Source organism: Temnothorax curvispinosus, unplaced genomic scaffold, assembly GCF_003070985.1.
Source record: "Temnothorax curvispinosus isolate PA1 unplaced genomic scaffold, ASM307098v1 QBEX01010801.1, whole genome shotgun sequence".
NCBI classification, from domain to species: domain Eukaryota; kingdom Metazoa; phylum Arthropoda; class Insecta; order Hymenoptera; family Formicidae; genus Temnothorax; species Temnothorax curvispinosus.
Window position 1 is genome coordinate 46,208 of NW_020220581.1, and position 24,934 is coordinate 71,141.

Below are 24,934 nucleotides of genomic sequence, written 5' to 3' on the forward strand. Positions count from 1 at the left end.
TTACATGCTTTTTGTTTAAGAAATATTCCTTATATATTTTTGACTATATTTTGAATATAAACATAATATTAAAAGATATAGAAAAATAAATATTCTTTAAGAAAATGCTTATTAAAAAAGTATTACTAGAGCGATTTGAAGAATATATTATTGAGCTAGTAACGAAATGAAAAAAATTTTATTAAAACAAATTCAACATGCAGGAAATAACGAGCATTACAAGGTAGACCGTATACGTTACTTCGTAATTGTGTGGAATTCTATTAATACACATAATTTGGTGGTTGATGAAAGATGGTTATCAAATTTCCTGTTTGTTAGTGCAATTATTATTAAATGATTTTTACACCCAATTAATATACAATTAAGTATAATAAAAATTAATTAACCGATGAAATATTATAACATTCTTATTAAAATCACGATATTAAAAAAATATTGATTTACAAATAACAAATCTACTCGTCATATATTCACAATATGGGAATATACTTATGAAAATGATTTACCGTTTAATCGAAAATGCGAGGCAGATCATAAAAATACCAACATGAATAAAATTAAAATTCATATTCGTTTGCAGTCGATAATCAAAAATCCCATCTGATGCGTACTTTTTCATATGTAATGAACGCTTGAAAACGGTAGCGATGCCGCCCGATCGCATATTGCTAATTAACATCTGTTTATGCTATGCATGCCAAATTATTTATAAATATTCATGGTGTATGAACGCAGAGCTCGTTCCGCTGAAAGTTTGATAAAAGTTAATAGATCGGATGCATAATTAATGCGCGATCTTGAAAGGATCGTTTGACGTAAACAAATTGCAGGAATTGGAAAGCAGAACATCGCGTTTTTGACATCGCATTTTACATAATATTTTATAAAATTGCAGCACCGATTCATCGTGTGAATCATTACATCATGTTGAATATTCAACGTATATATATATATATAGCGAAACTAGATTTAAAAAATGACAAATAAAAAAGAAATGTATAGGGCAACGTTTCTGTATTTTATGAATAGTTAACTATTACGTTTTGAATGTAATTTATCTCTAAATGATTTTTGCTAGTTCGTTAAATGCGATGTTGTAACTTTCGCTATTGCGCTTATAAAGAAAATATAGTTTGAGCCAAATATATTGTGTATGAAAAAAGTTTACGCAGCGCTAGTTTGGTAAGTATGGTACAACAAAGGAGAGAGGGCGAAAGAAAATAGGATTGGAAGGTGAGGCGAGGTAAAAAGTAAAAGGACAGAGACAACAGCGATGGGATGTAAGAGTAACTGCTTTCTAGCAACCACGACAGTTAGTAAAGTAAGATGAAGCGAGTCAGCGAACGAATTTCTAATTTAAAATCCAATTCATCCTCTAATCCTATTCAGTTGCTGTTACTGTGAATTTAGCGTAGTGTTCATTTATTCACGAGCACGCACGGGCACACATACATACATATACACTCCGTGATTACTTGAATTTTTTACATTAACAAAATGAAAAGAAACTACTAGTTGCAAGTAGCTTATGTGACTTACGTTGTTTGTATATTGAAAAAGATTCTACTGTAATGAATGTAGATTCAAATGGAATTGTAGACAGTAAGGTAAATTATTAATAATGATTTAATATTTAGTGGAGATATAATAATTATTAAATATTTTCAATTGTCCATGTTATATATGGACACTTTGTCAGTTCATAAAGATTTGATTATGCTATAGTTAATCGATTAGCAAGAATAATTTTGTAGGTATTGTTATCGATTGGTCCGTATTTAAGTGTATTTCGGTGCACTGAATTAATTTAATATATTACTATTTTAGTTTCTAATTAAGTTTCTAATTAAATTGGTCTACTTAAGCCATCGAACGGTATAAGTCAATAATATATTATAAATTATATTATAATATGCGAGAACCATTACAGAGATTCTTAAAATATTTAATTTTAAACATTCTTTCTTAAATGAGAAATGTATAACAAATTTGTATTATTATTGAGCCTAACAGCTTTATTATTAATATAATTAATTACTTTTGTTTTTGTCTTAACAAATTTCGAATCTAACGAGAGACTGATAATATTATATAAAATGATATAGATGCTAAAATATTACTTTGAATAAATTGAAAAGAAGCGTCATATAAAAGGTACTTACATTATGGTTATAAACATAGACATGAGAAAGGTATAGTGGGTCGAGCTAATATAACAAACTTTATTTGCATATTACAAGGAAAGCGCGAAAAATATGCGACTATGATAAAGTGCGATCTCTCTTTTTTGTTTTCAACATTATTTTGTAATTTTAATTTATAACCGTTATCGCAAAGTCGCGCCCGCAGATCCATCGTTACGATGGTGTCGAAAAGAAATTAATTGGATCGCGCCTGGACATTTTTTTGATTTATGCATTAGCCGTGCGTGACTAACGAGGCGTCTTAATGCACCTCGAACAGAGTAAGACGGTTTGGATCAACGCCAATGGTTTACCCGGCCGGCACGACTCGCATTACTTCGAGTGTCTTCTCGTCTTCCGGATACTCGTTATTCCGCCCATCCCGATTCTATCCGTGAGTTAAATAATCAGAATGAGATACATTTAACCATTAAGTGCCATCGTTTTACACAGGAGAGATATTGTATCTCGAAATATATTTTTTATACTTTAGTTCCGTAGCGAAAATATCTGCAATATAAATTATTAACATATGCATGCGTTACCGAGGGAATTAAATATTAGGTATGGTTTGATTTCAATCTGCGTTATAGTAAAAATATAATCGTAAATATTCTATTCCTCTGATTTGTAATGAATATGTTAAAAACAAAGAACAGAATAACAGAGAAAATAACGCTTCCAAATGTAATTGCAATAATTATGATATATGTAGCAATAAAATATTTTCCACTGAAAGCTCTATCACTAATAACAATAAAATTGTTAGAACGAGTACTATAACGATATGTTTAATAAATATCATTAATTATTATGAAATTATTAATTATATTTCTTCAGTAAATATTACATTTACTGTAAAGTTAATCTAAATCAGTATTATAATATTTATAATACAACAGATATTCTACGTAAGCAAAACAACCATAATATCTAAAACATGCTCGGTACATGGAAAAGACATTGGTAATAGTTTTTACGATATTTTTTAAATAATCTTTAATTATTATTTAATTTTTACATTCAAAGTATAATTATACTTTCATATTGATCTTAAAATTTAGCCGATCGCGTTTTTCTGTGATCGGCTTCCAAGAAAATTGATGTAAACCGACATGATTTTCTATAATAGGAATTTACGTATCGACGCTTCTTCTCGATCTTCCTATCCCTTCCTTTCTCTTTCATCCCTTTCCGTACCGACAATTACGTCGCAGCTACCCTACCCGTTTCTCTCTCATACATTAAAGATGTCGTCGGTTTCCTGACAATACCTGCCAAGATTGCGTCATATGTTTCCGCGGCAGGAGAGACACGTCGGAAGGCAATTTGAATTTTGCATTAAACATCAATGCGTATATTTCGTGTCTTTGGATCGTGCAATTTCGACTTTATTGGACACCACCGCGGATTTTCGACTTTGCAGTGTCGAATGTTACCGACAGCACATTCTAGGAAAAAAAAAGAAGATAAGACCGATAAAATCTCTTGGTGATTGTAAGTGGCTTAATTCACAAAAATAAAACAAAACTTAATTATACATTTTATTTACTTTGTCATCTTATATTAAATACTTACATAACTTTATCAAATTTATAATTAACTGATTGTTTTAAAAAATTAATTTTGTTTTTATATAATTTCGATGATAAATCGACTATGTTGAGCAGATTTTTATTTAATTAGAACGTTATTTAGCCCACATGGATAATACTCTGTTCTGGAAATTTTATGTTTAATTGTAACGAAGAGATGAACGAGTAAAAAATATTACGATGACATGTATAAATTTATTCAAAGTAACTATTATTATTATTAATCCTACTTAATACGATCGAAAAAGGCATTCTGTATAACGTACTCCAATAAACTATGAATTGCTGATTAATTTTCACTGAATGAAATATTACATAATAATTTACGCAATTTTAATACTTTAATCGCGATCTATCGTCCGGCGAGGCATAAGAATGCGTCACTATTAGACTGCTTGGCGGATTGCCTAATGTGACCTCATCTATCATTAGCAATCTTAATTTTTTCGTTTTTTCTCTCTAGCACGCGACTCTTAATATGTTAATTGTAATAATTATAAAAAGATAGGTAATTACATAAAATATAGTAAAAATTTGTAAGAATTGAGCAATAAACTATAACAAATTTATATAAAAAAAGAATAAACTGTATAAGCTGTAAATAATATATTAGGATTTAAAAATTAACATGAAGTTGAGTAAACTTGTTCAATATACTCTTGATTAAGAAAGAATGCAGAGAAATTCATTATATTTTTAAGATAATGTATCCCACACTGAAAGGGATTATAACAAGGAGAATTATGGAATTTATTTATTATATATATATATATATATATATATATATATAGGCTCTGTTGAAGATTCATGAGTAGAAAGAAGCAGGCTAAATGAGAGCCACATACGCGGTAATAATTGATATGCGCAAACGTTCTATTGATTATAATTATTAGAATAATAATATTTCTGTATTACACGGCGCGTAGTTTGAAGTTGGGATAAAAATATGTGTAATATGTATAGAAATATTATTATTTTAATAAATAATATAGAACGTTCGCGCATCAATTATCGTGTCTGGCTCTCATTTAGGCCTCTTCTTTCTACTCGTAGATTTTTACATTATGTACAAAGGTTTATCGAAATTAGAGTTCCCGAGTTAAATTCTAATAACTCCTATTGTCGCTAGTACATACAAATATAGCAGACGTGTGAAGCTATATGATATTCATATCTCTTGCTTAATTTGGAATATTAAATTAAAACGGAAAAACTTATCGTATCCAAATTGCATTAAATCATATGAGTCGTATTTTTTAATGTATGAAAAGATCGATACATTTTAAATACCATCCTGTGACATTTTGCTAAAGAGAAATCTATTCTAAATTTATCATCTGCTATCGAAATTAAGGTCGCGAGTTATGAGACATACATATATTGACTGAATCCTATTTATTTGTACGTGATACGAGCGTGACAAATACTAACTGTATGTTCATTCGTTCAATAATTGCAAATAAAACGCATGTAACTCGGTTGAAAGTTGAAATAATTGGGGTCCAATAGAATCTGTATTTCTGACGGTATGTATACCACTTTTTGACGTCTATTTTGAGGTTGCTAATTAACGGCTGCAACAAAGTCCCGTTGCGACAACATTGCGACGAAGTTGCGACAAAGCGACCGCTGGAATTATGGGAATCGCGGACGATTCCGCGCGAACGACTTGCTCGCGATTTCGTGAGCTAATGCAAACTGCAATATCGCCAGACAGACAATGTGCCGTTCGACAATATGCAATAACAAGTTCGCACCGCTAACGACCTCGCGAGTTCCTCGAAAAGGGCTGACATGATGATGACGGCGGCGCCCTTTTGTTCCGCGTGGAATTGAAGCCGAGCAATGTGCATTCGTTTTATTTTAATAAACTATATTAATTATTTAATGATTTTATTTTGGAACGACATGAAGCCGGGATGCAAATTAATCTGCCGCTTTGCCCTTTTGTACGTGCTTTTCGTAAGAGACTCGTCGACACGGTACTCGTGTACCGTTATAACAATCCGTTATAACCATTGTTTTTGAGTGAATAAGCAACGTATTGAAACTTAAAAATAATATTTCGACCATTACTATATGCAGTTGAAATACGGGAAGCATTCACATGATGATAAATCGAGCAATTCCGTGCTGTGGCAATTAAATCAATCTTATTTAAAGAAACAGGATTGAGAAAATTTAATTTTCTCATTTTTAAATTAAATTTTTTCTAACAATAGTATTAATATACATATTTAAAAATATAAATTAATCTACTATCATACATTGAACTATCATTATTGATTTCACTTATTTTAATTTAATATAAAATTAAACAAAACTTGATATAGAAATTTATTACATTTTATAAGTATAAATTTTATAAATATATAAATTTCATTAATAAATTGAAATAAAATATGTGATTCACATTGCAGTTTTATCCATGATTAATTGTAGCGAGAAATAGGTAGTTTATGCAAAAATGTATTAATGTCTACTATGTATAATAATGCCTATATTGTCTATTATATAAAAATAGTGATGTTTTAATCTTGATAATCGTTAAATGCATATTTTAAAAGTTAGAGTATATATCTGTTGCACAACTTCTCTCTTCAGATATTCCTTTTATAATATAAAATTATAGAAAAAAGAAAATATCTTTTCTGTGTAATGCACATATTTTTGAGAAAATATTGTTTTACAGTTAATCTGCGAATATATTAGATTTAGATGTTCAATTACTTGTATCACGAAAATATATTTGCTTATTTCATAAAAAAATTAAATTATATCTATTTTTCTCATTGTTAGTTGAAAAATTAAAAGCTCGATATTTCGTTTTATTTCCTTATTGTATTTTTTACTTGTTTTTTACCGCAATTTTATTTAAACATTGCAATTATTAAATTAAGTAAAAGAAAGAATGAATCTTGATTTGATTTATTTCGTTTGATATATTTAATCAACGGCCGCGCAAGCTATGCAAAAAAAAATAAAAGAATAACAGATAACATGGATATAAAGGCATTATTCTTTTATTAGAACAATTTGTGACATAATAATGAAGTAGTATATACAGACGTTTACAGCACGTAAAAGATTTTAACACACAACGAATTTTTAAAGTTATCAAAAATTATTCTTAGTGAAGGTATTGATAGATTACTTTTGTAAAGAATTTGATTATTCTGATGGATACTTGTAGAAATAAATCTACTGAAATCAGAATCGATCAACGTTATTACTGCTATGTCACTTTAACAGTTATTATTGATTTTATTTATTAATAGCAACACTTTTTACTTTATCTTCAACAGTTGCATAAAACGTTGTTATAAGAAAGACATGCAGAAGCAGAAATTAAATGTTAATTTAATATAATTATTATCTTCAAAATTTCCGATTATAATATGTAAATACTAGTTCACCAAGAAATAGCGTATTCTAATAATGGTTTGAATTAATTATTAATCTATTGTTTCACTTGTTGACTGATTCATCAAGTAACTGCTTAACTACTTGGCTGATTGACGTAACATGAATTGTCATCTGCTTTTTTTAAAAATTACTTCAAACTGTCTGTTATTTTGAAAACGTTTTTGAAAGGAAAAGAGCCCTACATACACATGTGTTTATACATATCTACGTGCATATAATGTTTATCATGTTCCATATCTGAACTACGAGAGGTAATCGATACATATTCGCCGAGTGTGATACTTGACTATTGATTTCGTGTACACAGTTGATGCAAATTAGGTATAATTAATACAAATTAAACTCATGCCTAAAATACCTGCCTTTCACTATAATATACACTACACTACGTATACATATTACATATGGTTACAAGATTGCTTTTGATGATTTTAGAATACTTTATTATACATATATGTGAGGAAAGAAGCTGATGGCGGTTTAATTTTAGGCTATTCTACTTGAATTAATTCTAGAGCCACGTTGCCAATAATCATGGTGATGGTAGATTAACGCCAAACTGAAAAGAAAAGTCATGTATTATTTTGCAAAATTTACAATAGTTATTGAGTAAGTAATTAACTTGTGGTCAGTTACTTGTCAGACATCCATGTGACCAGACGTATAGTTATATAGTTAATACAGTTAATAATCAACTTTACTGACCCAAAGGTCTATTTTGTAGTGCTATATAAAGCCGTGTCTTCGCTTATAATCGGTTTTGCGGGTCAGCAAAGCTATTTGATAACATATATATATGTAACTAGATATGTCAACCTACATCTGCTGATATCGAATTGACTGACTGTTTTTCGATACAATTCTATAAATCGGTATTTGATTGACAAAAAGATATAAATTTAATTTATTTTTTGATAAAATTATCTTTTATTTAGGAAATCTTAATTTTTATCTCAGTGTAGTATAGGTTTATTGTCTATCCCCATAGGGTTCACAAGGCGTTTTTTTTTTTGAGGAACGTACCCAAACCTCTACAACAAGAAAAACAACCCCTTCATCCTGGCCATTTGCGACCTTACATTTTTCTTTTACCCTCTCTCCCCGTTTCTCCCCTCACCCCCTCTTGTCTTCTCTGCTTCCTCGGAGTCTTCGTCGCTCTGCCTTCCTCCTTCCTGTCTCGCCTCGCCCCCTTCGTCCTACAGCCCCTTCCTCTTGTCCTCCTTCTCCTCGTCGTTTGAAGTCATCAGGAGTTTCTCCTCCATCCCTTTCGTTAGCTCGTCCTCCTCCGCCCGCTCTGCGTTTCTGCTTTCCTCCATCCTTCTTTCTAATCTTCCCTCCCTTTCCCTTCTCTCTCTGTCCCTCGCCTCCACCGACCTATCCTCGTCTATTTTAACCCTTAATCTGTTCCCTGCTTTCCTTCTTGCTTCGAGGACCTGCCACTTCTCATCCTCCTCCCCCAACCTTACCAAAATCGTCAACCACTCCCCTCTCTGCCCTACCATCATCACCTCTCTCATCTCCACCTTTACCTTCAGTCCTTCCTCAAAAAGTTCTTTCACTTTCACCCAGTTCGATCCCTTGCCTTCCCACTTCCTCTTCTCAATCTTTATTATAAGCGCGGGGAAGTCGGGGAAGAGGAAGTGGTGGACAGGGGAGGAGGTAGAAGGTGAAGACAAAAGGAAAATGACGAACGTAATTTTTTTCTTAGGGATTATTTATATTCTTAGTCTAATAATTATATATATGCTTCAACCGTAAACACATTATTACCATATCATTTTTTTTATTGTAATCTCGAATGTAAAGATAATTCTCGAACTGTTCAGTAAAATTGAAAGTTTTCTCGAAAGATTTTGTTGGGCCGTGAAGATGCGATTTTAATTTATATGTCATTGGATCTATAAACATATCTATCTATGGAGCAATCATTTGCTAAAGTTTATGGGATTAATCGCTAAATTTATAAGACGTATTTATGCAATTTATAAATGGAAGGAACGATGAATTCATGAACATAAATTATTTCTCATACAAGGTTAGTCTTAATCCCATTAGACAAATGTTTAATAGTAGATTCTTAACTTATCTATTAACATTGTCAGTAATAAAATTAAATTATGCCATCTATAAAATAAAAATGATTGAATGAATAAATTATATATGTAATTAAATAGAAGCGAATATTTAGTACATTGTTATGAATTATTTCTGGCGAAGAATTAATTCATTAAATTGTCATATTCTTTTCTCTCATTCTCTATATTAAATTTTAATATTAATAATATCTTTAAGATATAATAATATAATAGATTTATAATTAGTACATGCGTACCTACCATATATTAATCATTCGCAATTCGCATACAAATACGACGCAATCATGACATATGATTTTAATATTGTTGTTTTAATTAAAATATGCAGTCGTAGATTAGGAAATAGGAAAATGATATTAATTGTTATTTAACAGATTTGCAATTAAATCTTGTTACGTTAGCGATATTTCTGTCTACGCTAACAAGTAAATAAATCTAATTGTAAACTGCAAGTGTGTCTAACGCAATACAACGCGCGTTAGACACACCTGCTCAAATGATTCAACGAGCTTCTTGAATTTTCACAGGTCGAATTAGAACAAGGTCTTTGTCTGTGAATCATTCTATTTCAAATATATACGAAACAACTGTAACGCGGAGTTGGACGCAATCCAGTCTGGATTAAAACGATTCCGCGACGTGTCCGCATATAGAATAATTATTTATGCGGATGTAGCTTACGCATTTAGCGATGAATAACAACGCGTATTTAAGTGGTGGAAAACGAAGGTGTGACGTAATATGAAATTTTCCAGAATAAATCGACACATCTTTTGTGCGACGTGCGCTGCCGATCTTGTGAATTATTACAAAAATAATAATGCGTGCGTGTGTTACGGATACTATTTTATATATACACCCAGAATTATTTATAACAGTTGTATGCAGAGTGCATGTATTACAATTCGCAGCTTTAGATTTAATGACGAATTCTCTAATAACTGTAGCGTTATGACTGCATATAATAAATTTATCATGATGAGTAGAGGAGTTAATGCTAGTTGAGATAATACTTCTATTAACAGTTCATAATATGTATACTAACGATGTATGGAAATAGCAGCAGTCATTCACCATGAATTTATATTTATAATAAAATTCAAGGAAATGCGTTTGTATGTCGTTAAAGAAGCAAAAAGCGTCAATATGGCGTCCCCAATTATCGGCTTATACCATCTTGATATTAAAGTTTCTCGCAAAAGTAATCTGACGATCTTCGCAGAGTTAATAAGAATTACGGAAATTTTCTTTTAAGAAATGTAAGATTATTTAAGTGAGATAGACTGGATATAAATATATATATATATTAAGTTAATATTATGTGTAAAAATATTTCTACAAAATAGTTTTGTTTTTAAATAATATCGAAACAATTTTCGTGAAAATGTGAAAAAGGTATGCAAAACTAGAATATTTTAAACTTGGCCTCGTGCTTTCATTTCGTGCTAAAAAATATTTCAAAATTTGATATGTTTTTAATGGAGTTTTTTTTCTAAAGATTGCTTTACATTCGTAAAAATACTGATAGCAATAACATTAACGAATATGAATATCATATTATTTGACAATGTGGAAAACTCCATCGGAAAGCTGTGCCAATCCGTTGTAAAAATATTTAAATATCGGTGAGTAATTAGCAAAATGGATACTTGACCCAGAGTCTCCGTTTCAATTGATTAATCCGAATCTTTTCGCAATTAGCAGAATTACGAAAAGATTGGGAAGTATAAAGCGACGGAATTTTTTGCATATGGCGACGCAATGTTTAATCGTCGATATAGGACGGATATTTTTTGCCGGAATTAATTAACAAAGTCGCTCTAATCAGTGTCGTCCGCTGATTGGCTATCGTGCGAACATGTTGTATTTGTTTAAACAAACGGGACAGATGTGAGCATGGTGATTTCACACACGGATTATCATGAAATTATTGTACGAATGGAAGCAATATACTGATTAATGGCGACGTTGATCGCATGATCCGCGGTGTTGTTATTTCAACGCATAATGATAATGCAAGAAAATATTACTCAGATTAATTCTTTATAACGTTTTTGCATCATTTTAAGAGAAGATACACTTTTGTAAATCACAAATATGAAACTATTATTTTTTATTATTTATTGTCAAATCATCTCTTTAATTTCTATAATAAATTAATTAAAATTTATATATATATATATATATATATATATATATATATATATAAATGTAATAAATTTGGACATACATCGCATACAGATATAATTTGAAGTAATAATATTTATTTATATGGTAAATTGAATTTATGTGAAATAAAAGCAATCTGAATTAAATTTTATGTCAATCTACAAACAAGCTTTATAATGAGTTAATTTTAAAATTTTACTTCGTTTACATTAATCCTTAATTCACGATTATTTTCACTTGCGGTAATTTACGCATTTCTTACGCTTTTAGAGATTTACCGAGAAATAGAACTCGAAGTAAGTTACTGCGTAATAATAATAATTTGACTGAAATTCGATTCGTGTTACGAGTAAAATTCATTTGTTCAGCAAGATCACGAATGTACGAACGGTTGCCGTGGACGAGACGGGGGGGTTGCCGGGGTGTCGCGACGCCCGCAATCGAAACTGTAACTACGCGGAACTCCGTCACGGCGGCGGCGGATTTCGACGTGCGGCGTCCCGACGCGATTCGTCCCGTCACGCGTGGCATACGCGACAACTAACTTTAATCTATATATCAGAGCGTGATTTCGGTCCGTCCGTGCTGTACCGTCATAGTCGCCCAACTTGGCGAATCGATCCGAACTTTATGTTATTTTTTATTTAAGTCACTTATTCAATTACCAGTGGGCTAAATTCGCGTATGTAGAAATACGAATAAATATTCCCTGCAAATAAAGTGAAAATATACAATTTAAAGTTAGGAACTTTTTTTATATATTTAATTCATTTCTGAATGTATTTTCTTTCTTTGTTTATTTGGAGCATGTTCAGTGAAGTGTTATAAGAAAAAATATCAAAATAAATTGCGAATTATCCTAATACGAAGCATTTCATTGGTATCAATTTTTACGTGTCATCAATTATTTCGATTTTTCTTAAAGTCTTTCTTTAAAAGATCTCTCTTAAAGATTTATTTGAGAAAGATTAGAAATAATTTAGACGAGAACATATAAAATCTCTTTTCAAATTATATACAGGTTATCTATCGGACATGGAAGTTCCATTTATCGACAGTTTATAATGATAATTATTTGATTCTGCTGACGGAATTTATTGAAATAATTATTTTTTATTTTTGCTCATTTATAGAAATATATTTTAGGATAGATTATTTAATAATCTGTTTTATTATAGTAGCTACACAGCAAAAAATAAATTTTAACATTTTTTACATGTCCCAGAAAGTCCACTCTAAATTTCAAGTTAAAATGACTCATTCATCATGTGTTACTTGTCGACAAATTAGAAATGTTAATTAATTGACACTATACTTTACATTTATATTTGTTCTTTTGATTTTATTTATTTTCAAGTTATATTAACACATGATATTAATTATTTTACAGATTTTACTTAAATTATGTATAGATTTTACTTAAATTATGTGTAATTGAAACATTTAATTTTAGTGAATTTAATTATTTTGTATGTCAAAGTTTACGATTATTTGAAAATTTACATTTAACTTTTGTTTATGTGCTAAAATAACTTTAAGACGTGTTGATTTTTTAAAGTAATTGTGTTAAAAGAACTCAGAATAATATTTAATTTCTAAATGACATATATAAAGTGTTAAGTTATCACGTTGACATAAATGTAACACATGAAAATGTTAAGAAAAAAATAACACAGCTGTTGTATGTTGATTTTACATTGGAATAATAATCAAATCTTGGTGAAACAAGAAAATTTTAACATATGGACCGCTATGTACACACGATTTTTTACTGTGTATTTCTTCTTTGACCTCGGTATTTCAAAAAGAAGGTAGAGATATTACACAGGACTGAGTAATAATATAATATCCAATGGTTGATCAAAGCGATCAACAAGTGGTGTTTTTCCCTTCACTTGTTGGAGAAGCTATTGTAGTCATATTACGTAATAATGTAGTAGTGGAACAAACCTTTATTATATCCAGTAACTGAGGGGTGGTATAGTATATGAGAAACTTTTTTAAAACTTTCTTATTTTTGCTAGTTGTGAAGATTAAATATCGCGAAGATTAAATGATACGAGATTGTACACACAATTGGCGGTTCAATATTTTATTAAAATAAATAAATCAATACTTTCAAGATTCTTAGTTCTGAAAAAAGTAAGTTTCAAGAAAATTGAAAGTTTGACTTTTTCTGCTTAAAAGAGGACAAATCATTGTCCATTAGTAAATTGACTGTGAGGAACTTATTTCCTATGCTTATTATATTATAGATATTATTATTGTAGGATATCATATATAATATATAAAATAGTAGAACAGTTAATATTTAGGTATCTGTATAACTTTTCGCGGATTTAGTATTTGTATATTTTACTAAGTATTTTATAGAAGTATTAACAGTAACAGTGTAAACGTAATATGTATATCCAAGAACTATCAGCTCTCCTATCGAGGAAGGATGATAAAGTTTGCGCTAAGTAAGTAAGAGGAGAAATCATTGTTTCAAAGTTACGATATTAATATCTTTTCAGCTAAGGGCGATTGAAAGTTAAAGATTTTGTTCAATCAAACAGCGAAATTGTATTAGTAAGAAAACCTTATTTTACAGAAAATTTCTAAGTAAATTTTTCTTCCATAGAAATTTAATTTTCAAGCAACAAGTATACTCATCAGAATATTTAATGTTAAAGACTGAAAAGCTGGGACGCATAATAAATTCAGCTTATAAAAAAAATCGGCAAAAAATTATTAATAAAATATAATAGGTTTAATGTTTCGTGCATTTAAAAAATATTATAAATTGCGCGCAAAATAGCATTGGTAGCTAGATTTGTAAACGGTTGAGCAAGCTATATTCTTTTTTATATGTACTTTATTTTTTTAATTAATATAATATAATGAAGTAAATTATAATATACCGAAGCATTATAATATAATGAAGTAAAACGAACATATAATAACGAAACACTAATGAAACTTTTTAAATAACATGTTTCTGAGAAAAAACCTAAAAATATATTAATTAAAGTACACAAAACTTTCTATAATAAGAAGCAAGATACCATTTCAAACGGTTATCCTACTTAGCTACGAGAGAGTAAAGCAGAAATTAATGAATGCCGAACGTACGTTATCTGAAAATCTCTTGATGCCGTTTGCAAAAACTGACGCGAAATTCCGACATCCTTCGTTGAATTGAAAATCTGACCATTTTCGTGGCCGCGCGAACCACATTATCCCGACACCCCTTGACGTCTATTACGCCTCCTATCAGCTGATTTCAATTTAATTGAGCCAACCGTAGCCAATTTGGCAAGATGCTCCGCGCCGCATTATAGGAGCTCGCGTTAATCGGATGAAGTCTGCGGTCTACGAAGGATATCAGGGACGGTACGAAATGTCTTGAGATCTCCCGAGAGATCTCTGGGGCCCCCCCTTTCGCCTTCTCCCTCTTTCCTCGTTCTCGTCCTCCGCCACGCAAGTATTTGACTTTCAAATGGCGGCCGCGCTGTACTCCGTTATAACCAGGCCGCTCCATTTCGAGAAGCAATTCCGGCGGCTGACGAATGGCCGACTCTCGAATGGACGAACGATAACTCGATTCGGACGCGAGCCGTGCGGATTGTGCCGCGGCACCGGCACCGGCATTGGCGCCGTAAAAATGGCGCCTGCTGTACGCCGCCGCTGCCGCCGCCGATGAAGACAGCGTTAACTGCATCGCGATGGAAAAATTGGATTCTGGAATAATCGTCCATTTTTACACAGCGCGAAATATAGTACGTGAGGTTGCCATGAATGTCTTAACGTTCACTAGATAGCCATTTTTCAATCCATCGTATCTGATCCATCATATCATACTCTGATATGAGCACACAGGACATTTCGCGATGAGCGTAAAAAATCTTCGATAAAATTGTTGGATTTATTTTTTATATAGCAGATGTTGTTTGAGAATCAAGTTCTATTTTTGCAACAAGCAGCAAGATAACTGTAAAAAATGAATTAAACTTTTATACACGTTATAAATTATTTATCAGATGGTATTATCACGAAGTTTTTTCAGATGTATTATATGAAAAGACAGTAACACATTTCAAATATAGTTCAATAAAAATCTAAAAAATTTGAATAAAGGTGTGCACATAGGAGTTCATTGATATTTTCATCACATTTCCGTATGAAAAGTTCATTTTGATTTTAGTAGCAATTTAATATTTACAAAACTCTGCATACAACGAATGTTGTATGAAGTTTAATTTAAAAAATGGGCTAAATTTATTTCTTTTTATTATTTTTAACTAATTTAATTTTAATATTCTATTTTTTGGAAAATAATTTTAAATATATTTACAAAATATTCTACATTTAATATTATTTATTAAAGTGTGCAATTAAGTCCGTAAATGTTAAAACTTGTCAATTGGCGTAAAGAAGAATATATTAAATAACACAAGACCATACATTAGTTTTACTGCCATGCGGGAAAGGAAGTCGCAGGGAATAAAGTTTGATTAGGATCACAAACAGCAAATCGTAAATTTTGTGTTTTTTTTTAATTTATATTTTCATAGATGTTACATAAATTCGAACTTTACAAGATTCGCTATTCGATTATACTTTCTCACTATTCTTTTATTTCTTAATCGTTAAATATCTTTATGAATATTTATGTATCATAAATTAAAGCTACACTGTGCACGACAGAATGAGTGTCTTCGTATTATAACACGTAATTGCTTTCATTTTAGACACTTTGTCTAGTCTTCTTATTTCGAAATATTAATAAGATTTTTCAACGCAAATATATCCGGCTTAAAAAAAAAAGAAATTAAAAAATGATCTCTTAATACGGTTTAACGGTTCAGAGACTAGTTATAGCTATACCTATTATACGCGCGCTTGGCTATTAATATAAAACAATTTCTAGCCATACTTTCATGCCCAAACGAAAACCATAAATTCCGCATCGGAAAAGAAAAACGCGTCGATAAATAATGCATCCTTTCACCGGCCAGTCGGCCGGCCGACCATTTTCTAATTCTCCTCCTTCTCCCTCCAACGCCTCGGCGTCCACCGCGAATATTGGATTCCTCGTTCCCCTTTACCCTCAAACACGTCGAACACGTTTTTTCTCCGGTTCCTTAATCAAACGGAAATTACCCGCGCGAAGTTGTCACCGGATACTCGCATTCGCGAATTCGAGAAAAAGTTTAAATCGGAATGCGCCAAATCGAATCACGTACATCCCCCGGCCCTCCGTCGCCCCGGAAACAAAGTGCCGACTGGCCATAGGGACGGCGAGGAAACAGCGAGAGGTTTCAGAAGGGGAGGAAGATCGCTCTTAAAACGTGGAATCAATTACGCGAGGATTCCGATTGGTATTAACGCTCCCTTCTAATGTTCGATGTGCGAACGTCGTTTTCTTTTTATCCTTTGCAGATTACTCCGTGAAGATTACACAACGCGGAGAAAATTTCAGAAGTGATTCCAGCGATTTATTGACTTGTTGCAAATTTCTCGGTTCATCACGATTTGTTGAATTCGCAGGTTGCGTATATCATTTATGTAAATTTTTAAATTCGTAGACTGTTGAATCAACGTTGAATTTCGCGGATACGAGAAATTAATGAAGAACTAAGAGAGAGAGATAGAGAGAGGAAAAATGAGCTGACGATACATCGTCACGCCGCGCCGGGATCTTGTAAAGATCGACTTTTGGAGGTCGACGGAGATTCGAGTGGGTCGATTAATCGAGTTACTCGAGCCGGAAACGGAAGAGGAAAGTTTCCTTGGCAGAATTCAATTTGGAAATTAAAGGATTCGCAAGCGGAACGAATCGAGGAAGTTTCCTTTTTTGAGGGGAGAGAATGAGGGATCTTCGTCTTTGTTTTTCCGTTAAGTCGCTTAAATTCGCGCGCGACGAAAAGTTTTGCTTAGTCGACGGTTCTCGATGCGTCGATTTTCTAAAGAATAATACATTACAGACTGCTAGAAATAATAAATAAGTATCTCTACTTCTCACTATTATTTTTCTAAATTGAAGTACGCTTTCTATCTCTCTCTCTCTTTCTTGGCATGACTACGTGCGAAACTATGCGAGACATGGTGCTATGAAAGTTTCAGCTTACACTTGTTTTCAACTCAAGTTTTCTACTAAAATCTTTGGCACTCTTGCTACGTGGACAGTGGACTAAAAGATAAATGTAAAAATTGTGGAGAATAAAGTGCACCTTATTAATATTCTGCGAGCTTCTCAAAATCCTCGTCTAAAAAAAAGTTTATTCCACGTCGTTTAGTATGTTATTATTTCAAGTATTTTAATTACTTTCCGCTAACATAGCGAATTTTCACGAAAGGTTAAAAACTATTTATTCAAGAACGTTATACGTGCGCTGCTTTAAAATTTTTCTGAAACTTCTAATTTCTATTTAATATGTTATTAGAGTTAGGTGATATATACATTTTAATAACTTGACATATACAAATTACAAATGTGTTAACATAATGTCTAAAATGAATTATATTATTAACGCGAGACATTACTGTAGGGAAACACTGTACTACGGATATTGTATTACTTTACGTTAATGTTCCGTTATTTATTACTTTTAGAGTTTACAACTTAGAAATGTGGAAACTTGGAAATAGAGGGTTTAGGGGAGGGTGATAATTGGCGCAATTACGTTGGCGCGGACACTATCAGGTGGATGATGAAAGGGACGAGAGGGATGAAAGGGACGAAAGGGATGGATTGTATATTGCGACGCGAAGAAATCGAATTACCCCGCGGTAAAACCATCCTAATGCATTCGCCCGTCATGGAATTCCGCACGCTTGTTCGCTCGTGCGAATTAATAATGCCGCGGCGCATTTACAACGCAAAGCCAAATACTTAAGAATAATATTTTAGTAATATCATCAGTTGAAAATGTAATTCTTTATTAAAGGAGATTATAAATAAAAATTAAATCGAATTATATCGTCGCGATAGTGACGAAATCGCGATATGACGCAGGTCATAATAAATTTGAAATGAGCATAGAAAGAATATAAACTGAGCGGAAAATATTGAATAATTCATTAGTCGAGGAAATATTTTTGAGTCGGTTTAACGATGTCACATTTGAGATTTAAATGATTTGCAGATATTTTAAAGAATAAGACAAAAATTCCAATGTATAGACTTATATTATTTCAAGTTCTAGAGATATAGGCCACAAATAGTTTTTTCTGACTTTTAATATTATTCAAAAATGTTACATTTACGATAATGTGTTGCGTTATAATATTCATTAAGTAGCTAATTAAAAAGCAATTAACGAGAAATAAAGTCGTGAAAAATCGCTTTTCCTTCGCGAGCGAGGATGATATCGTGTTGCCGCGATGTACCCCACTTGTCGCGTGAGCGCAGTTCTTCCAAGACAATGCATTCTAGAGTGGTCCGCAATTCGGCCTGCAATTCGGCGCATCGGGATGCAGTTGGAAGCGTGTTGGTGATCACTTTACGAGCCGACGTGATTGCAATCATCCTCCTTTCGCAGGCTGGTGCCGCTCTCGGGAATTCCTGAGTGAACTTTTAATAATTCACTCGCAGCCAAATGCAAGCGCAATGTAAGGAGGAGGGAAAGGGTGAATGGCGCATCCGCTTGAAAAAAATTGGATCTTAAGCTGCATACGCGTGAGCGGAATCCTCGAGCGGATTGTCCTATGCAATAGGTCATAAGGGCGGGTACAGGTCGAGATATCAAAGCTTAGTGCATCTTGCATATAGCATATAGTATATGTGAAAATAATTCTTAATTCTATGAAGCGCTTTGTACTTATAATATAATACGTCTCTTCATTTTATGTATTTTATACACTGCATGTATAATTGAACTTTTTGGTAATATTTCAAGAGGAGATTTGCCAAAAAGGTGAGAAAAGTATGCATAAACACGAGCCTGAGATTGTTTTCAAGCTGAATCACACGGTAACGTTGATGCAATGTAAACTGTCTGCACTGAGACAGTGCGTGTGAAACAGTTCTTTGGCAAGGAGCTAAGTTTGCATTGGATGTGAAACCGCTTAGCATTGGCATTAACGAATAAATGAAGCAAAAGCACAATAGAATTGTTATCAGAATGGGACGTCTCCCATTTGGACTATTGGAATAGCGTTACATTCACTGAACGATGAAATGGAAGAACCGTACAAAAGATATAGCGAACACAGTCTTTCCGTGTTTCTCACTTTTTTACCAATGTTATTTTCACGAAAGTTGCACATCGTCGAATTACTCGGAAGAAAAATATTACATTTAAGAAAGTTTTCTCACCGAATAGCTTTTTAAGTTTTGCCGTAGATTTCAATTACATCTTGCAGAACAATCCACGCTACAAGAAACAAAATTAGAAATTAACTAATATTACGAATATTTACTAACCGTTATGAATTATCTCAATGGCAATTATTATTTAATACTTTTCTACTTATACATTATAAAATTCAAATTAATATAAGAATGGGATTTTGTTATTTATCATTAACCACATAATTAACGTTTAAGAAAACGTTTTTGTTCACTTTTTAATCGCTTGTAACTCACAAACTTTTATTTTCAACGTTATAAATAATAACAATAGTATTAAAAAAAAAACGAGAAGGACGACATGTTTCTTAAGATGAGTTTCCGGTTTTTAAGCCGCAATTGCTGCGGGATACGCGTGGGATTATCAAGCGACTTTGGCGATTCTTTATAAGCTTCTTAATTCGCGCCGTAAAGTTTACTACGGCGGTCGTCGCGACGCGGCGAGACAGCAGGGAGAATTGAATTTACGTTGCCTCCCTCGCAATTAACATTGCGTCGCGAGTTCGAGATTACATCGAAAGTCGAAACGAGGCTCAAGGCAATCCTCCAAGGTCGTTCGGAGATAATTAGATTTCGTCGCGATCGTAAGTAATTTTGCGTACCACAATTGCGCGGACGTCACTCAAGAATATCTTCCAGCCTTTCTTCTTCATTGTTTCTTTATTGTTTTCTGCTAAAGATAGCTGTAGAGGAGAAGCTGCATGATATACAAGATGATTCTGAAATTTTCGACTCCCTCGATTTTCATCTAAAATATCTTTTGACATCGAACGAGAATCCGTAGACATATAATACATTTTTATATCACCATCTTTCTCTTTATATATTGTTGGGTTAGTACTTTTTATTAGCACATTAGCACCATTATGTTAGCGGGACTGTTTCGCTTCAATTAAATCTGTAAATTTTCCGATAAAATTATTTATTTATGGTTTCTTTGTATCACTGTTAACATTATTATTATTGCATCATTATACATGTAGTATATCAATCGAACGTTCGAATGTGTATGTGAATAAGTTGTGCCGCATTGTGGCTGATTCTAACAATGTAATCAATTATTGATTGTACAATATTGCGTTACTTAACACAATATACGCGTACGTTTGGTGTAGCATAATCAGTACGCCATCATTAATTAGTGTATTAAGTCTATTTTAAAATATCTACATAGTACACGGTAGAATTTGATCTATAATTTCACGTACCGCGTGATATGGAAGATATACTTGCACAACACTAGAATTACTTTATTTATTATTTTTTTCAAAAATATCACGTAAGATCCCACTATGTTACTTATTCAGAATTAATTACCATAAACATTTTGCTTTTGGGATGAGGCCCTTCTCAAATATCAAATGAATACAGAGAGCGTGTTATGACACATTAAATGCGACTAATCTCAAATTATAATAAGCGCGTTTCTACTCAATGTTGCATACTCAATGTAACAGCAACAACATACCATGAAATATGTAATTTAATCGGCCGTTATACAGAAATACGTCGTGGTACGTACAATAACATACACATACATTATCCAATTAAATTGAAAATATCAGCAGAACAAAAATTTGTCACAGTTTTTATCACGGACTTCCCGTTATATACAATGAATACCTAGATCTATATTGTAATAATTAATATGTAACTGTAATTTATAATTAAAAATTACAGATTAATTATAGAATTATATATATTGATATGTAACTCTGTAATTATAAATTATGCAGATTATATGAATATATAAATCTATAATTACAAATTACAGATTATTAAGGAAATAGTAATTATTTATAATATGATTTGAATAAACCGTCGTTATATACGAATATGCTTAATTTTTAAATTAAAAAGCCTGATTTCTATTATATCGAGATTTCAAAAATAATGTGCTGATCCCACAGAGTTAATCATTGCATGTATTCTGTATAATATTGGTGTAATATTATATAGTACTCTCAATTTTTTAAGTCTTGCTATCATTATTAAAATACTTAAGCTTCCCTTTCTCTTGTATGAATGATATCACTTAAATCCCTTCGCACAAGTTTCTCTCCTCTCTCTCTCTCTCTCTCTCTCTCTCTCTGTTCCCTCCTTTCTTCAACTTCTATCCTCTTCATTCTCACTTATGCGGTTCACTTCCAGGGTAAACATTTGTATAACTTTCACCTCGCTTCACATTCGCTCGCGTCTTGCCACGAATAGTTCAAAGTAAACGCGCGTAATTGTTTACTTGCACCTCACCAAGAATTTAAGGTCTTCCGCTCGTCAATTTTCCTAATTAGCGCTAATTATCCAAGCGCATGCGTGCGGAAAGTTACGAGCGGGATCAATTTTGCGCGCTGAGCTTATTCTGCAACTCATACCAATAACGATGTAAAATCATATGATTGTGTAAGATTATCGGTATTGTAAACAATGTAAGAGTAACTCTTTCAATGAATATTTGTTATTTGATCGAGGTTTACGTGATCTTTCGATTTCGACTAAAATTCTTAATAATTCAATTAGGTAGTTATACTATTATCAGCTATTGTTATATAAACTATTTTCGGCAAGGACGGCAAGCTTGTACTACACTATTGTATGAGCTTGTTATATGGTAATGATTTATTGATGTGAAATGGCGTTGGTAACCACAAAGCGCAAGACAGAATTGAATATATATCGAGAATTCGGTGTAATCGAAAACCTCAATAATTCAATTTAATTGAATTGAAAATGTCACTTCGCTTTCTGCTATTTGAATATTCTGATCTTAGAAGAGATTCTTGAAATTCAAACGATAGTATTTCGATTATTCATTGAATTCTTTAATGTTGTTAAAGTGACTCAATAAAATGATTCAGAATGTAAAATAACTCAACAATTTCGCAGTGATGAATTGTTACATATTTATGAATTATTTCTTGCTGATTGCCGAATTTTAAAGATAGTTAGTGTCAATACTTTACTCTGGTGTCTGAGGCACACAGTTTCTATGGATATGTAAAGAGCTGAGGAAGTTGAAACCACTTGGAAATCCGCAAGAGAGGAAATTATCGGGACGTCCAAACTTCGACGGTCCGTAGGATAAAATTATGCGACAGCTTTTGCAGCTTTTGTTTCGTTTCTTACATAAATTATGAATAATCCCCTAAGTTCCTTCTTCACAGAACTTATGTCGTCGCAAGGCGCGAGTTGATTTTCATATATTAATGATAGCTATAATCAGCCTGCGGTAATAATAATTTTAAACACTCCACGAGTGATAATAAAGATACATATAAAATAGATATATCATCTATAATGAAATTAACAGAAAAATATACTCTGATTAATAATAACGATTGGTATTGTGCATAATATAATTTTATATAATTTTTTTATGTATATAAATATCATATCACAATTAAAAATTTTATAAATTTCTATTAAAAGTTGTCAGATAGATCAAATAAAAAATAATAGTGGTAAAAATAAATAAAAGAAAAATTCTATAGACGAATAAAATAAATCATTTCTATCAATTCTATTTTATTATGAGTTGCGGAGAGAGGGCGAAAAAGTTGTATAGTATTGTCTGTTGCAACGAAAATAAAACAAAAATAAGTTTTAATTAACAGAAAAATTCCCGAAAAACTTTTCTACAGTTAATTTAATAAAACATACACCACGATGAATATCTGCATAAAATAAAATTTTATTGTAAAAGAATTATTTAAAAAGAAATAAACGATAAATTTTTTACAGAGTTTTCAAATCAGTTCAACGTGGTTCAATGTGCATTTTAGTTTGAGAGAAAATATGCCTTCATGATTATTTGCGTAAGAAATACTTAAGAACAATTAACGTTTTCAAATAGTGGGCATACCTTTGGGTTGGCTCACGCCGTAAATAACGGGCGACGCGGTAGCTAAATTCTAGTCCGGCCCAAGTAGAACGTAATTAGAAATCCGCCGCGAGAATCATTGCCAAGTGCCGAGCTGATTGGGATTATCGCGCGCTACAAATTTAAATAACCCTAATTTCTGATGAAACAGCTAACGGCAACACTATTTTATAATATTTTTCATTCTTCAGTAATTCCAAATGATCAATTTATTTAATAATAATTAAATTTTGAAATTATTAACATCGCCTTTTTTAATATTTAGTCAGAAAGAATGCGTTTGATGGCTTTATTAATGGCCTATTTTGTCATCAAAATAATCAGTTGATTGAGTTTGTGGTGGTATAAGGTTTGGCCAGACATTTTAGGAACGTCCGGTATAGATTTAATCGAGACCGGTGTTACCGGGCTCACTTCCGCGTCGTAAAATCGGAAGCGAAACGACGATTCTTCGCCGATTAAATCCACCGACGCGTCGATTACTAATTTTGACGTGCAAGCCAATATTTGCCCCAACCTCTGGGCTATCCCGCCGTATAACTGTCGATATTTATGGAGAACAACTCTTTAATAAATACACATATACTGGCGTCGTGCCGGTGTCAATCGCCGTCCTGATACACCTCGCGAAATCGATAATCGTTTCTCGTTTATCGGTGATGCGAGCTTTTTGATGATTTCCCGATAAACTTTTCCGTCGCAAGCAATCAAAGTTACAAATTGGATTTGTGTGACGAGCGACGGCAGAGGCGAAGATATGCGTGATATGTTGTAAAAATAACGTGGATTATTGAAGACACTGCTGAAGGATCCATACAACCGTAACGCACGATCCGTGATAATTATCCCGTCGATTATTATTGCCGATATAATGTCAATTCAATGTTGTTTAATCCCTTAAGTGATATACTGGGTTATGCGCAATGGCTTTACTCCCTTTTCCCCTTCCCCCTTCCCCCCTTCTCTCTCTCTCTCTCTCTCTCTCTCTCTCTCTCTCTCTCTCTCTCTCTGTGGCTTTAATCGTTTACTCGATTTCCTTTAAATCGAATTCAACGTAGTTATATCCGTCTTAAGCATTGCGATAAGATGGTATATAAGCACGTATGTGCACATATCATCAAACGTACTAATAGCTAGGTTGAATTCAATGTCTATATATGTATAACTATATGTATTAGGTGCTGCGAGAGATTATACACCATGTATTTTGACAATTCATTGATCAAGAATATTTCAATACGGGCAGATCT

The 24,934-nt window shown here is 32.3% G+C and overlaps 1 protein-coding gene across 1 annotated transcript in view; it reads left to right on the plus strand.

The window, feature by feature from the left end:
• Positions 1-24,934, plus strand: part of LOC112460765 — a 136,193-nt gene that overhangs the window by 35,210 nt on the left and 76,049 nt on the right. The window lies entirely within an intron of this gene.